The 12,799-nt window shown below is 40.6% G+C and overlaps 1 protein-coding gene across 7 annotated transcripts in view; it reads right to left on the minus strand.

Moving 5' to 3' along the window:
* SIPA1L1 (signal induced proliferation associated 1 like 1) overlaps positions 1 to 12,522 on the minus strand; it is a 191,062-nt gene extending 178,540 nt beyond the window's left edge. For 6 of the 7 annotated variants that reach the window (XM_027707516.1, XM_027707492.1, XM_027707511.1 and 3 more), the window contains exons 1-2: positions 12,401 to 12,522; positions 11,777 to 11,992 (exon numbers count right to left, since the gene is read on the minus strand). The gene's annotated coding sequence lies outside the window, so the exon portion shown is untranslated. The remainder of the gene's footprint in view (positions 1 to 11,776; positions 11,993 to 12,400) is intronic. The other variant, XM_027707499.1, reaches the window with a different exon arrangement.
* Between the last annotated feature and the right edge of the window lie 277 nt (positions 12,523 to 12,799).

The following is a 12,799-nucleotide window of genomic DNA, read 5'->3' on the forward strand; positions in this document are numbered from 1 at the left end:
GCAGCCACACACAGAGCATAACCACACAAGCTGGTTTCCATAGTAAACCAGAAACTTCGAGGGCAACCTTGCCTCAAAGCTGTTATCAGAAATGTAGGATACAGTAACTGCAGTCTCAGCAGCGAGTGCCATGCAGCACAGATACCAGAGCCAGAGCTGAGCTAAAGGGCACTATCCACATGCTTGCTAGAACTAAACAACAACTAAATGAAGAAACTGCAAGAGTGATGATGTAAGGCACGTTGGCTGACTCTCAGGGCACAGGGGCAGCAAGGATGTTATCTGAAGTACAGCCAGGCAGTACTTCACATGTAACTTTTGAACATAAGTCTTCCCAAACATGACTTGAGAGCCTACACCAGATATTAATCCAGACTTAAAGGAATACTTCAAAATACATTTTAATGGTCTTAGATTTGACAATTTCTATACATTTTGTTTACACATATTGGATGCAGCCTGTTTCATTCTTTTTGCGGTTTTATAGACTTTCTCATTCTCTATTGCTACAGGTCAAGATGCACAAGAGCTCACTAAAATAGGGATGTTTAGCAGACAACTAAAAACCAAGATAATGTATTCTAGTATTACTTTAATTTGTAGCATGCCAGCTACTATGCTGGTACCATTGATCTTCTGACCTTTGAGCTAAAACCACTGGACTACCACCAGAACCAGAAATGCAACAGCCACATCAGCACAACACTGTCCCTTAGCTTGAAGGGGAGGCTGGTTAGCTCACATGCAGCGCTATGGTACTGCTATTAAATGCTATCCACATGCAACTACAAACTCAGCAGTGTGCTACATTGTGCCATGCAGACGCTGAGAGCTAAAGATATAATAGTAAATAAAATCAGTCCAGGGCACAGGTTTGAGCACTAATTCATAACTGTTGTGGTTTTGTTCAAGTTTACTAAGGGTCATTGATGTACACGAGATCCTATGAGACCGTTCCTGGTAAACAGCAGGAGTCTGAGGCGAGCAGACCCACTCCAGAGCAGAAAGCGGGCTGCAGACAAGTGCAGATGGAGTCACTACCTTCCTCTGAGCTGGCTCAAGAGTCTCCAGCACAGCTTTACAGCTAGTTATAAATAAATTTGCCCGTAGTAGGATGAAATCTAAAGCCCAAGGCAGCTTCTGCTCTGAACGCTTTACAGATTTCTCATGTGTGTGTTAAAACAACTTGCTCAAGGGCACCTGCATTTCCTTGCTTCACAAAGTCAGTGAAGTAAACTAATGAATGAATTCAAGGCACTGATATTACAGTAACGTCACATCAAAATACAATCTCATTAGTACCCATAAATAAATAAATGAAGTAGAATACACACACTGCAGAGCAGCACAATTATCATGCAACTAGGCTGCATCACATTAGCTATGTAGATGACTCTGTATTCTTGCCTAAGATGTCCAATTAGGGCTCTAGCCCTTTCCAGTCCATGAAAGTACAGACACAAGTACAAAATACTTATCTGTTGTCAATGTTTTAATTATCCTGCTTGATTCATTTTCCATATTTTTATTTTTTTCTAATCAAGTCAGGTAGCATAGTCTAAAACTAAGTGGGGAGGAGGGGGGGTGTAAGGAAAGCAAACTTCATCCCAAAAGTAATTGTTTCTGTCACCAGTAGAAATCATTTACAGAACCTTCCCCACACAAACCCCCTCTGTCCCAGCGGCCTTCCTGCTCCTCACATGTAATCATGAGACTGGACAACTTGTTTGTGTTCACAAGACAAGAAAAGAGAGGAGAGTGCGCTCGAAGTTGTATATTGCTATTAAAACAGTCCCTCCCCCTGTGGCCAAGTCTCTGACCACCTAGTGTTTCAGAAGAGATGACTGAGACCAGATGATCCGTTCCCCAAGGGACAGCTACACAGCTCAAGGGGCACACTACAAGCCTTTCTCAATTATTTTTCTTCTGAGGAAGAGTCAAGCAACTATTCAGTACAACCATTCAGTGAGAGAATGACAAAGCTCAATTTCACAAGTAGTTTTATTAACACTGCATAAGTTCATCTTAAAGAAATTCAGCACTAATTAACATTGTTATAAACTGAACAGCAGAAGTACTTCAATAGTACTGTTAAGTCTTTGGTTCAAAATTTTGAGCACGAGGATAATAAAACACACTGACTTGCAACCCAGGGTGCCAGTATGCAAGCAGCTAACCTGATTGAGTTGCGATGTATTTCAAGAGCTTTTGGCATCTCAGCTAAGTACTAAGGTGATAACGAAGAAGGGTTACAGCAAACAAGATAGGTGCTGCTATTAACATTTTAAGCCAACAGAACAGTCACTCAGCACTTATGCAAAATTCAAAAAGAAAAAACCCACCACCTTCAGAAAGACAATTTTTCTACCTGGCAAAATAGCTTTGAACCTCTGACACAAAAACGTTTTTGTACCTCCTTTCTCAGCAACAAGAAAATACTGTAATGCAGAAACCAACCACTATTTAGGGGTATTTTGCATTATACTACACATGCCATTACTTCATTTTCAAAAGTACTATTAAACACTAACATTATATTACTTTCACCTGCAAGTGCAACACCCACATACTGCCGCAGAGCCAAGTTTTTATTGAAACTTGTAAAATGCTACTGAAATAGAGAGCACTGTTCCACAAGTCCTTTTCTTTCCCCATGCAAAAAAGTGAACATGAAAAACCACACATTCAGATACACTGTTTATACTGTCTTCGTGTAACTTCTCTGTTACAAGGAATAAAGTTCTAATTTGTAGCTAAGTTTTAAGTAAGAATTTAGCTGTGTTTTCTGACAATACCTGGAAAAAAGCTAAGCAGTCTGAAGGAAAGCAGGATTTTAAATTAAGAAACTAGTCAGAATTTTTAGCATTTAGCATCATTTTTATCAAGTTGTGCTGATTCTTCTCTCACCTCTGTTCAAATGGATCTTCAATTCTTTCACTTTTAAAACCAGAAAAATTAGACATCTCTTTTCTAAATTATAACACTCAGGAAAAAGAGGGAGAGAGGAAGGGAGGGACAGAAACACAATGTGATTCACTTGTTCATATATTTTTAGCTACAGTATTTAAACACAACTTAAAAAATCACTTTTTCAGTACTATTCTCTACCAAAAAGTATTAGCCATGCTAACTCTGGATGCTGTAATGCCATGTCAAGTAGAAGCTCACTATTCTGCCAGAAATCTTTTAGTTTTCCACATTAGAAACTTGAAGGCAAACAACACTACAATCACTTACAATTCTTCCTCATATGAACCCAACTTTAGTCTAAATAGACAATGATCTAACAATTTTTATTGTTACTATCCTCTCCAGCTTCCCTAATGTTCACAATGCTATCTTCCAATATGTTCCAAACAAATAAGTGATCAAAGCATTACTTTAATTTGAATCTGTCCACTAGCTCTCCATCTCTCCATTTCACCAATTACTTTTTCAAGTTTCACCCTTGCTAATTCTAATTACTTCTTCCTATTACTCGTAACTGAAAGATTAAATGATTGCATCATAGGAATATTTGGTGACTGCTATAAATTGCTTTTGTTTTTTGGTTTTAAGCAAAGTGCAGGTTACAAAAAATAAGGAACAGTAAAGGTCTCTTCCCTCATCCAGCACTTCAGATATTTTCTATCTCTGAGCACTTTGTATTCCTACAAGAGGCAATGTTTACTTTGCATATGATTATTTTTCATGTAGCCAGCCCTACACAACTGCAAAGTTGTCCTGAATAAAATTGACTGTTCCCCCTGCCTCTGTTTTCAGAATGGATGCATTACACCTCTTAGTTTAACAGCACATTCACAATATGTGCCCTCTTGCCCTTGGCAGGCATAAAAAGTTGATGGCAGTTTGAGGTAGGTCATTACGCTTAAGATTCACAAACAAAAAAGATACTTCAACAATGCAAGAATGGAAAAACTCAATCTAGCTGCTCAGGTATGTAAGCATCAACTTACATACTAAAAAACTAGATTTAATGATGCCAGCAATCAGTAGATAATGACTAACTTCTGTTAAAATAACAATGATGAGCACCCTTCACAACATTTAATTACTGCTTATTATCACACCTTTGTTTTACAGGAGATGTGCTTTAAATTACCAACAAATTTGAAAGTCTTTAGTGCATCAACACTACATATACAAGTGACTAAATCTGGAATACGTGGTAGACTGTTGCATGTTCACAGCCAATTCCATTACTGTTGTTTGGAGACAGAGTAATATCTTCTGTTCTCAAATGTTATGTAGCATATTAATTAACCTTAAAATTTTTCTGGCTGAAAATAAAAGTACAATAGTCAAGGATTAAAATAAAAGAAGCCCTGATGATTTTAGTATGTGATAACCCTATAAAGCTCTGCAGATCTTCTGACTTTGCCTAGATAGGGAGGTAATTGTATAATAAGACAAGAATTAAGTTAAGGCTCTCAAATTAGTCCATGGTATGTATCCCACAGTTCAAATAGCAGAGTGGAAGTGTCTGTGGCAGGTGATACTCCAGTCTACCAGAACCATTCGTGTCACTGCACAGGCATGCCCCAAAAACCCACAGAACTTAATTAAAAAAAAGCCTCCTCAATTTCAAATGGATGGCATGTTTTGAGACTATATTAGAATTTTCCTTTTGTTTATATTAACAGAGGCATCCTAGCAAAGACTCTCCTACTATCTGTGTATGGCAATGCACTAAATAGTACTAGATTCAGGACATCATGGGAATTTCCAGAGTTATGTCAAGTACGAGTCGATAACTACTCTGCAAGATGATGCAGAAGTTGGGGGGGGGGGAAATTACAAAAAAATAAAACTGACCTTCTGTCAACATTTCCTTCTTCAAGGCAAAAGAAGGGAAAGAGTAAAGAAAAAAAATCTAAGGAAAGGACAAACTATGTTAACAGCTTTTACGTATCTATCTCCTTTTTTCCTCACTTCTAAATGTTTGCTTTAGCAAAAGCTTGGGGAAAGCATCAGGTTTCACTGTTTATTCCAGCTAGGGTATAATCAATACAGTACAGTCTGTTGAACTATTTTATTCTGATTCATACAACAAGCTGTTAAATACATTTGGAAAGCAGAAGATCAGTGCCAGTATCACGTGATTCATGAAGATATGTTTATTTTCAAGGTATGAGAATGCTAAACGATAACTTTCTTCAGCACAATTATGCAGTTCTTCTGCATGAACTGAATGCATAAAATCCAATTTCAGCCCATCCAATCCGAAAAGAAATAGCAGAAATCTCAACTGCATCCAGCAGAGGCAGGGAAGGCACTCTAGGATTTATTTGTTGGGGTCTAGTATTGTCTTCTATTTGACACATGCAACAATATTCCAAAAATAGTATCAAACACTTCCGCTTTTAAAAATTTTTTAAAAATCAGTTCAGAAAGTGAGGAGAAAAGCACTGTCCACAAAAACAAAAGAGATCTTTAAATAGTTCCGAGATAAGAACTGTAATGGCTTGTGTAGCAGTAACATGTTTAAGCCTGCAGTTTCAGTTTCATCACCCATTGTCTTTTTTTTTTAAAACACACAGACAAAGTTATGTTACACCTCAGAAATGTGAAAAATCAAAAAACAAAGTCTGATCTTTGCCACAGTTTCTTCAGCAAGAGCAAATTTGTGCTCTGGCCCTGCCAAAAGACAAACGTTCAAGACGTGTACGTTTCTGCTTACATGAGCCTCTTGAGGGAAAATAAATAAGTACTCACACACCCCAGCTCCCTCCCCTCTTCTTGTGTGCCCACAGATAAAGGAAATGGGGTTTCCTGTTGCAGGTTTGCAACCTGAGAGCCAGCACTAGGAAGCCATGATAAACTGACACCAGCGGTAGTACTGCTGCCCCTGCAAGAGACGTGAAATGAGCTGGACACCAGAGTAAAAGTGCTTCACATTAGTTAAAAAAAATTGCCACAAGGATGGTCTTCATTTTTAAAAGTTGTTTAAATTGTACCTACAATAGCATTTCCAAGACCAGTGCCCCTTGAGGAGCCCTCCAGCTATCACCAGCTAGCAGTCTGCTGAGCCCACAGCTGTTTAACTCAGGACCCCAACCTCCTGCTGGAGGAGGGCTGGCTTCCACATTGCTCCAAGTGGCTCATGCCTCTGTCTTGTCAAGCTTTAAAAGTCTCCAACGATGGAAATTCACCAGTCACTACTGGGGGGTCTATTAAATGCTTAACCACCCTCAGAACAGTTAATTTCTATAAGTTGTTTAGGTGTGCATAAACTAGAATTCTCCTAGAGGAAACGAAGTTAAAAATCCCTCTCCAGAAGTTCACGAAATGTGGCCCAACCCTTAAGGGTCATAATGGTCCAAGGAGACAAACCACATCTGTGTTGGGAACATTTAGGAGTTAGTTTAGGAGACCAGACTAAATTCTGCCTGAAGTAAAATTACCCACATACTAAGATGTCAATCTGGGAGACTTGACACCTCTACTTTCAGCCATAGACCCACTTCTTCTCTGTCAAATTATATGCTAGTGGTTAAGACCAAGTGACAAAGCCATGCATACAAGCAGCAATTTTGAAATCAAATGAAGGAAAGAAGCACTCTTCGAAACAAAAAGAAAGGAGAAAAAAAAAGCCAGGAAATAACCTCTCCTGTAAACACCAATCATCATGGATCTGCACCAACACATCATATGACAGGGTGAACTGATTTTGAGTGAGCAAGTAAGAGCAGTAGCTTATAATAAGACCAAATAAGAAACAGGCAATACAAAAATAAAATTGCAATCATTTGAAGAAGTTCCAAGAAAAACGTAAAAATGTTCTTGGGGCTAATCTGTGTGGTGCTTAGTTGCTGTCTGGGGTTAAACCACCACAGCAACTTTTGGTCAAACAACAAATGCACGCCTTAAAAATGCCTGTAACTCTTTAGAGAGAGCTGCCTGTATTACCACCACCAAGAAAACCCAAGATGTTTATCAGAGCTGCTGATGTGAACAACTAGCATACAGAAAGTTCTGCTACCACAGCAATCGTTTTACAGATATTATCTGCCACTCTCAAAAAAAGTTCTGAATTAATCCTATTTCACATCAGCATACAATAAGCCTGTCATTATTTATTCAAAAGTCAAAAGACAATTGATTTAGCTGATGGTGCTGTAAAATCCATCAGACTCCAGAAATGCAGAGAACAGAGCCATGCTACAAAAGCAGCCCTGGGCACGCCCTGGAACCCCACCATACACTGCACAGAGAGGCAGCAAGGCAGGCTACACAGCAAAAGAAGATGTTTGCCAATTTCCTCCACTCTAAAAGTAAGCACTAAAATTCACAAAATAGTATCAGTCAAGTATATTAAACATAAGTAAGTCTCACAAGCAGACTCAACAGGCAACTTTTCTTCAAATTATGCTTAACTTTTAACCCACACTTTCTAGCAGTCTAGAAAAAGAACTTGTTTCCCACCAATTTGGGCTGATTGAGGTTTTTTAATCCACTATAACATCACCAATTAGGAAAAATAAGAAATAGTTCAGGGTTAACTTTAAAAGTTCTCATAAAAAAAAGTCCATGTTAATGCAAAAGTTCAAAATGAACATATTTCCCAGTTTTGCAGTAACAAGGTCCACATGAGTATTTTGAGGTAAAAAAATGTTACCTCAAAAGGTAAACAAATTACACAAAATTTAAACAACCACCACCAAAAGCTTTTTTAGCACTGAAGGTAAACCATAAGGAATCATGAAGAACAATCCAACTTTAAAGCATGCCTAGTAGTCTATTTAACTTTTGATATAACTTTTTGACAACTTTATGAAATAAAACCTGGTCTTCAAAAAGCACTCCACTAATCTCCAAAATCCATCTGAAGAAAGTATTCTTCCCTTTCTACAAGAGCCTAAGACCAAAAGTAAAAGAGTATTAAAACATCAACAAAAAATTCAAAGGGCCTCTCAGGCCTAAGCATGAACTGCTACTCCCAGTAACAACTCTTCCTTCTGTATTATAAACATTCAGAAAAGTTTTCTATACAGTCATGCATTTTTCAGGAACTTCATCTCTCTCTTGAAAACAGACATCCATCCACTGTGCAGGGAACAAGAGCTATGACTATCGCACTTCAGCATCCAACATGGGCTCAAGTAGTATGAAGACACAGCTTTGCAACAGAGGATCCACTTAAAGACTCAGACCTTTGAAACAACCACGACAAATACTCAGTTAGCAATCATACAATTCAACAGCTACCAAGAATATGAAAAGTGTTCTGTTGCTGCATTGAAAATAAGTGCTCTTTAAAATATGCTTCCATAATGAAAACAAAGACTTGTAAATGCTTAGTCTCACTTAACATAAAAGACATGTGGCAGAATCTAAATCAAATAACTCCCCCAGCAAACTGGTGCCACAGAATTCAAAATTAAAGAGACTGAGACAATGACATAATTTAGCTTTACATATGCAAAGACAGACATCTAAAAACATTTTATCTGCTGATTCATGTTCAAAGGCAGTTAAAACCCCAAGCAATTCTAGTCTCTGCAACTCCTAAAGGGTTTCCTAAAGTTCAGAGTGCAAAACTACTACCAAATATGCACCGAAACTGCTACAGAGAGCATTAGTCTTGTGTTGCCAGCTGCATAGGAACTAAAAATCATAATAAGTCAAATGCACAAAATTATTGTCACTCAGCATCACCAATGGCCATAATGTGGAGGTTTACAAGCTGGTAAGGATGCACTCCCAAAAAACATTGATTGCCTCTCATTAGAGAATATCTGAAGTCTCATAGAGCCATCAAATCCCACTTTATAAACCTCCAGCTTGAAAGTCCCCATTCAGCCATTAAACTGAACTCAGTGAAATATCAATCTTAGACTATTTAAAAGTTCATGTCAAGTATATCCCTCTAAAGTGCAAGTCACTGAAGTCAAATCTCCCTGGAAACACAAAACAGAACAATATAACATTTTTTTTTGCTCACAGAAAGATATGGAACATGCCAAATCAACAAAAGCCTCACCTAGCAGTTTTTAAAATATATGTATTTACACTGATAAAAGAAATAAGTGCACTTACTACTGCTGTATCTGTCATAACTTATTAACAAGTTAAACAAATGGCTTTCAGAATAAATGAATAAAATAAAAATCTAAAATATGGATAATGAAGTAAACAAAGCAAAGATATTAAAAGATATTAAGATAATTAAATCATGCCTTATTGACTTTTAAAATATTTAAATTAGAGAGCTGCTGAGAAATAAAAGGAATCTGCCTAAAGCCAGGAAAGCCAAAGAAACAACAGATCAAAAGTATTTGCCAACTAGCCAACACTCAGGGTCAATGAGAATAAACTTCAACTTCTGAGAATGTCAGCATTAGGAAAACCAACTTGTGTGACTGAAATTTTAAAGAAGGCAGAAGCTCTGCTTCTTTACCCCAGCTGGGCATCCAGGATTTCTAACTAAATACCTTGCACCAACCCCCTTGTTGAAGGGATTAAACTACTGATACGGAGAAGACTATTCCTTTTTCTTCTCTACAATAGACATGCTCTAGGACAAAACAGAGGAATAGAAAAGAAATTCAACTGGGCCTCAACCCTTTCTCTTACTAGCCTACCTCACATTTTCCCAATGTATTTCCAAAATCATCCTCTTTAAACACGACCTTACTGAAATTCAAAATAACTGGTAGAAATATTTTATGTTCTTAAGTTTTGTTCTCCTATCTATTAAAAAAAATGCCGTCGTAGTAATAAAACCAGTAATTCTGAAATAGACATTTTAAAGGAAATACTTGAGACAGATTTACGAAACTAAGAGGACAGTAAGAGCTAGATAAGAACAAAACATTCCCAAAGTGGCAGCAGAATGCTTACAAGAATGATGAAAAAAAACCCTCCTTGAAAACCTGTGGGAGTGGGAAGAGGCCACATTTGGACATACTTTTTAAAACAACAGGTATCCAAAAGTTAATCCCAAACCTTAAAATAATATTTCAGACAAACATGAGACGGGGATAAAGCTCTTCAAACTTAGATGATGCACAGGTGAAACGATGAACATACATTTTATTATACAAAAAACAGATTATGTATTACATGTCCCCATGTTAAGTCTTCACTCCCGGCTGCAGCTCCACCCTTTCAAGTTCTGTGCCACTGCCTACCTCTACACCTGCTAGCCTTTTTCATAAAGGAAATTTCTGCAGCCCTCAAATAGTCAGAGCTGACGTTCCATTTTGCTTCTGACTTCATGATCTAAGAAGTTCTATGAAGCACAACTGAGAGCTAAGTATGCCTATCCCAAGTAGCAATGTTGAAACTAAGCATTTTATTAACATCAGTAATACCTTCTTAATACAACGTTGTGCAATTAAGTGCACATCCTTTAATCAACTGTCCATAAATAAACATTGTTAAAATGGTGAAAAAAAAATCTTCCGTCCCTAGTTACCTATCAATAAAAAGGAGACATAGTAGATATATAAAACATTCAATCATGAAAATTTTCTTTTTAGCTTTACCTAAATAGAACAGATGGGGTTGTTCTTCTGAAACCAAGAAAAAATTATTCTGAAGTTCCCACAGTGTTTCTGCATTAATAACTGGTATGGCATCTGATGGCCTAAGGCATAAAAGCCTTGACAGTGAAACACAACTTACAGATCTCTCTCTGCGATTACAACTGCCACAAACTTCTACCTTAGTACTTTCACGTCTCTCCCACCACTCATGCTGAAGGGGAATGGAGTGTAGCCAGCAATACATTCCAAATAAATAATAACCACACTCTCCACTAAAGAAAACAATATTAGTGCCCAGTTAGTACTTACAGTAAAAGACTGTTTTCCCTTTTACAAAACTGGTTTATGTCTTAAATTAAACAAATGCTTAATTCCCATAGTTAACAAGAGGAAAAAGAAAAGCCACTAAATCGAAATTCCATCATGAAAGGGCTGCTTTCTAAAGAAAACACCAATCTCGATTCACCCATACAGATCTGGAATCTAATGAAATCTGACACCTTTACTCTGAAGACAAATTTGCATTGTATTATGAACTAAGGCTCCGCGCTCACAAATGCACTTCATTCAGCATGCAGTAACGGGTTCATTAAAGCAGCATCACCAAAATTTTTTAAAGCAATTTTGCTGGCAAAATTTTTAAATGCAATTTGGTAAACAGTATTATCAAAAAAATGCCTCTATATTATTCTACTGATAAAAATGTGCCCCCTTGATCTAAAATATACAGATGTTGTGGCCAAGGTTATACAAGGAGATCTTCATTAAGTTGAGCAATTCCCATTTTGTATCACTGCTTTACCAGACATGAATGAGTGCATTCCTTATTAAATGAAGTGAAGCTGCATCACAGCTATCCAGTGCAAACAATACAGATATTTTTAAATATAGCATGAGAACGTTAACATCAGGACTTCATGCAATGAATAAAACCGGAAAAGAGCAAACGAACTCAGCTTAGGAGGGTTATCGCCGCCTCATCTACCTTTCCTTGCTTCTCCACCTCCTTCTTCCTCCCCATAAGATCCCCATAAGACCCAGTTTAAGGCATTTTCCCACTTTTCCAGGTTCCCAGTGAAGAAATCAACCATCCGCAAACGTTTTGTTCCTCCAATCCCCTCTCGTGAGCTGAGCATTCAGAACATCCCCACTGGCACTGCCTCCAAATCACCTAATTGTTATCATTATTGCGTTCTCAGCATCGGCTCAGAACAAAACCAGCCCCACTACACCCTCGCTGGCTATAAAAAGTAAAGAAGCGGGAGAAATACTGAAGTGCAACTTACAGCGGCGAACAAGAGCCAAGTTATCTCCCGAACCGCGGAGGCGAGCGGCGTGTGCCGCTCGGGGCCGCGGGGGAGCGCGTCCCCCGCCGCAGGGCGCGCTCGGCGCGGCCGCCTCCGCAGGGACGGGCGGCGCGGGAGCCGCGGAGCGGAGCGGGCCGGGCCGCTGCCGCTCACCGCCGCCTCCGGCCGCGCTGCTCCCGCTCCACGCTGCCTTTCCTGCGGGGAAAGAGACACAAATCCGGAATACAGCACCTGGCACGGCTCGCTGCAGGGGTACCCGCGCCCGACCCGCCCCGGGGCTGTCGGCACTGTGGACTCCCGCCGCCCCGGGGGCGCACGGGGCGGGCGCCCCCCACCCGGCTTCGGGCGCTGCAGCGGGAGGGGGCTCTGCGGACCACTTTCGCCCGGGCCCCTTTGCCCTCGTCTCCATTAACCCCGGGCTGTCGGGCTGGGGGTGGCGCAGCCCCGGGGCTGGGGGCCGCTCTCCCCCTCGCACATCCACCCAGCCGCCCGCACACCCCTTCGGCCAGCGGCACGGCGGCTCCCCACGCCCGGCTCCGCGGAAGGAAGGAGAGGGCACGGCGCGCAACCCGTCCCGGCTCGGCGCTGCCGCTCGCAACTCACCCAACAAAGTTGCGGCGACGGCTGCCGGCGGCTCGGCTCAGCTCGACTCGACTCGACTCGACTCCGCTCCGTTCGCTGGGCTGTGCTGGGCTGAACGCGGCACTCCCGCCCGCGCCGCCCGGGATGAGCTCACCCCGCCGCGCTCCGCCCGCTGCCGCTCTCGCGAGAGAGGCCGCCTCACCGCCCGCCCGCCCGCGCGCCGGCGGCGTTCCCATGGCAACAGCCAAGCGCCGGGCCCAGCGGGCGGCACAGGCCCTAGCCTAGCTGCCTCCGTTTTCATTGGCTTTTTCCCGTTTTGATCTTTGCATCGCTTTCCATCTTCCTGGAGACCTGTAGAGAGAAGGGCGCCGCAATTGCTGCCACAAAGTCAAAACCTTCCGGTACCGGATAGTGTGTCCC

This window comes from Neopelma chrysocephalum, unplaced genomic scaffold (assembly GCF_003984885.1).
Source record: "Neopelma chrysocephalum unplaced genomic scaffold, ASM398488v2 Primary Assembly neopelma1_24, whole genome shotgun sequence".
NCBI lineage: Eukaryota > Metazoa > Chordata > Aves > Passeriformes > Pipridae > Neopelma > Neopelma chrysocephalum.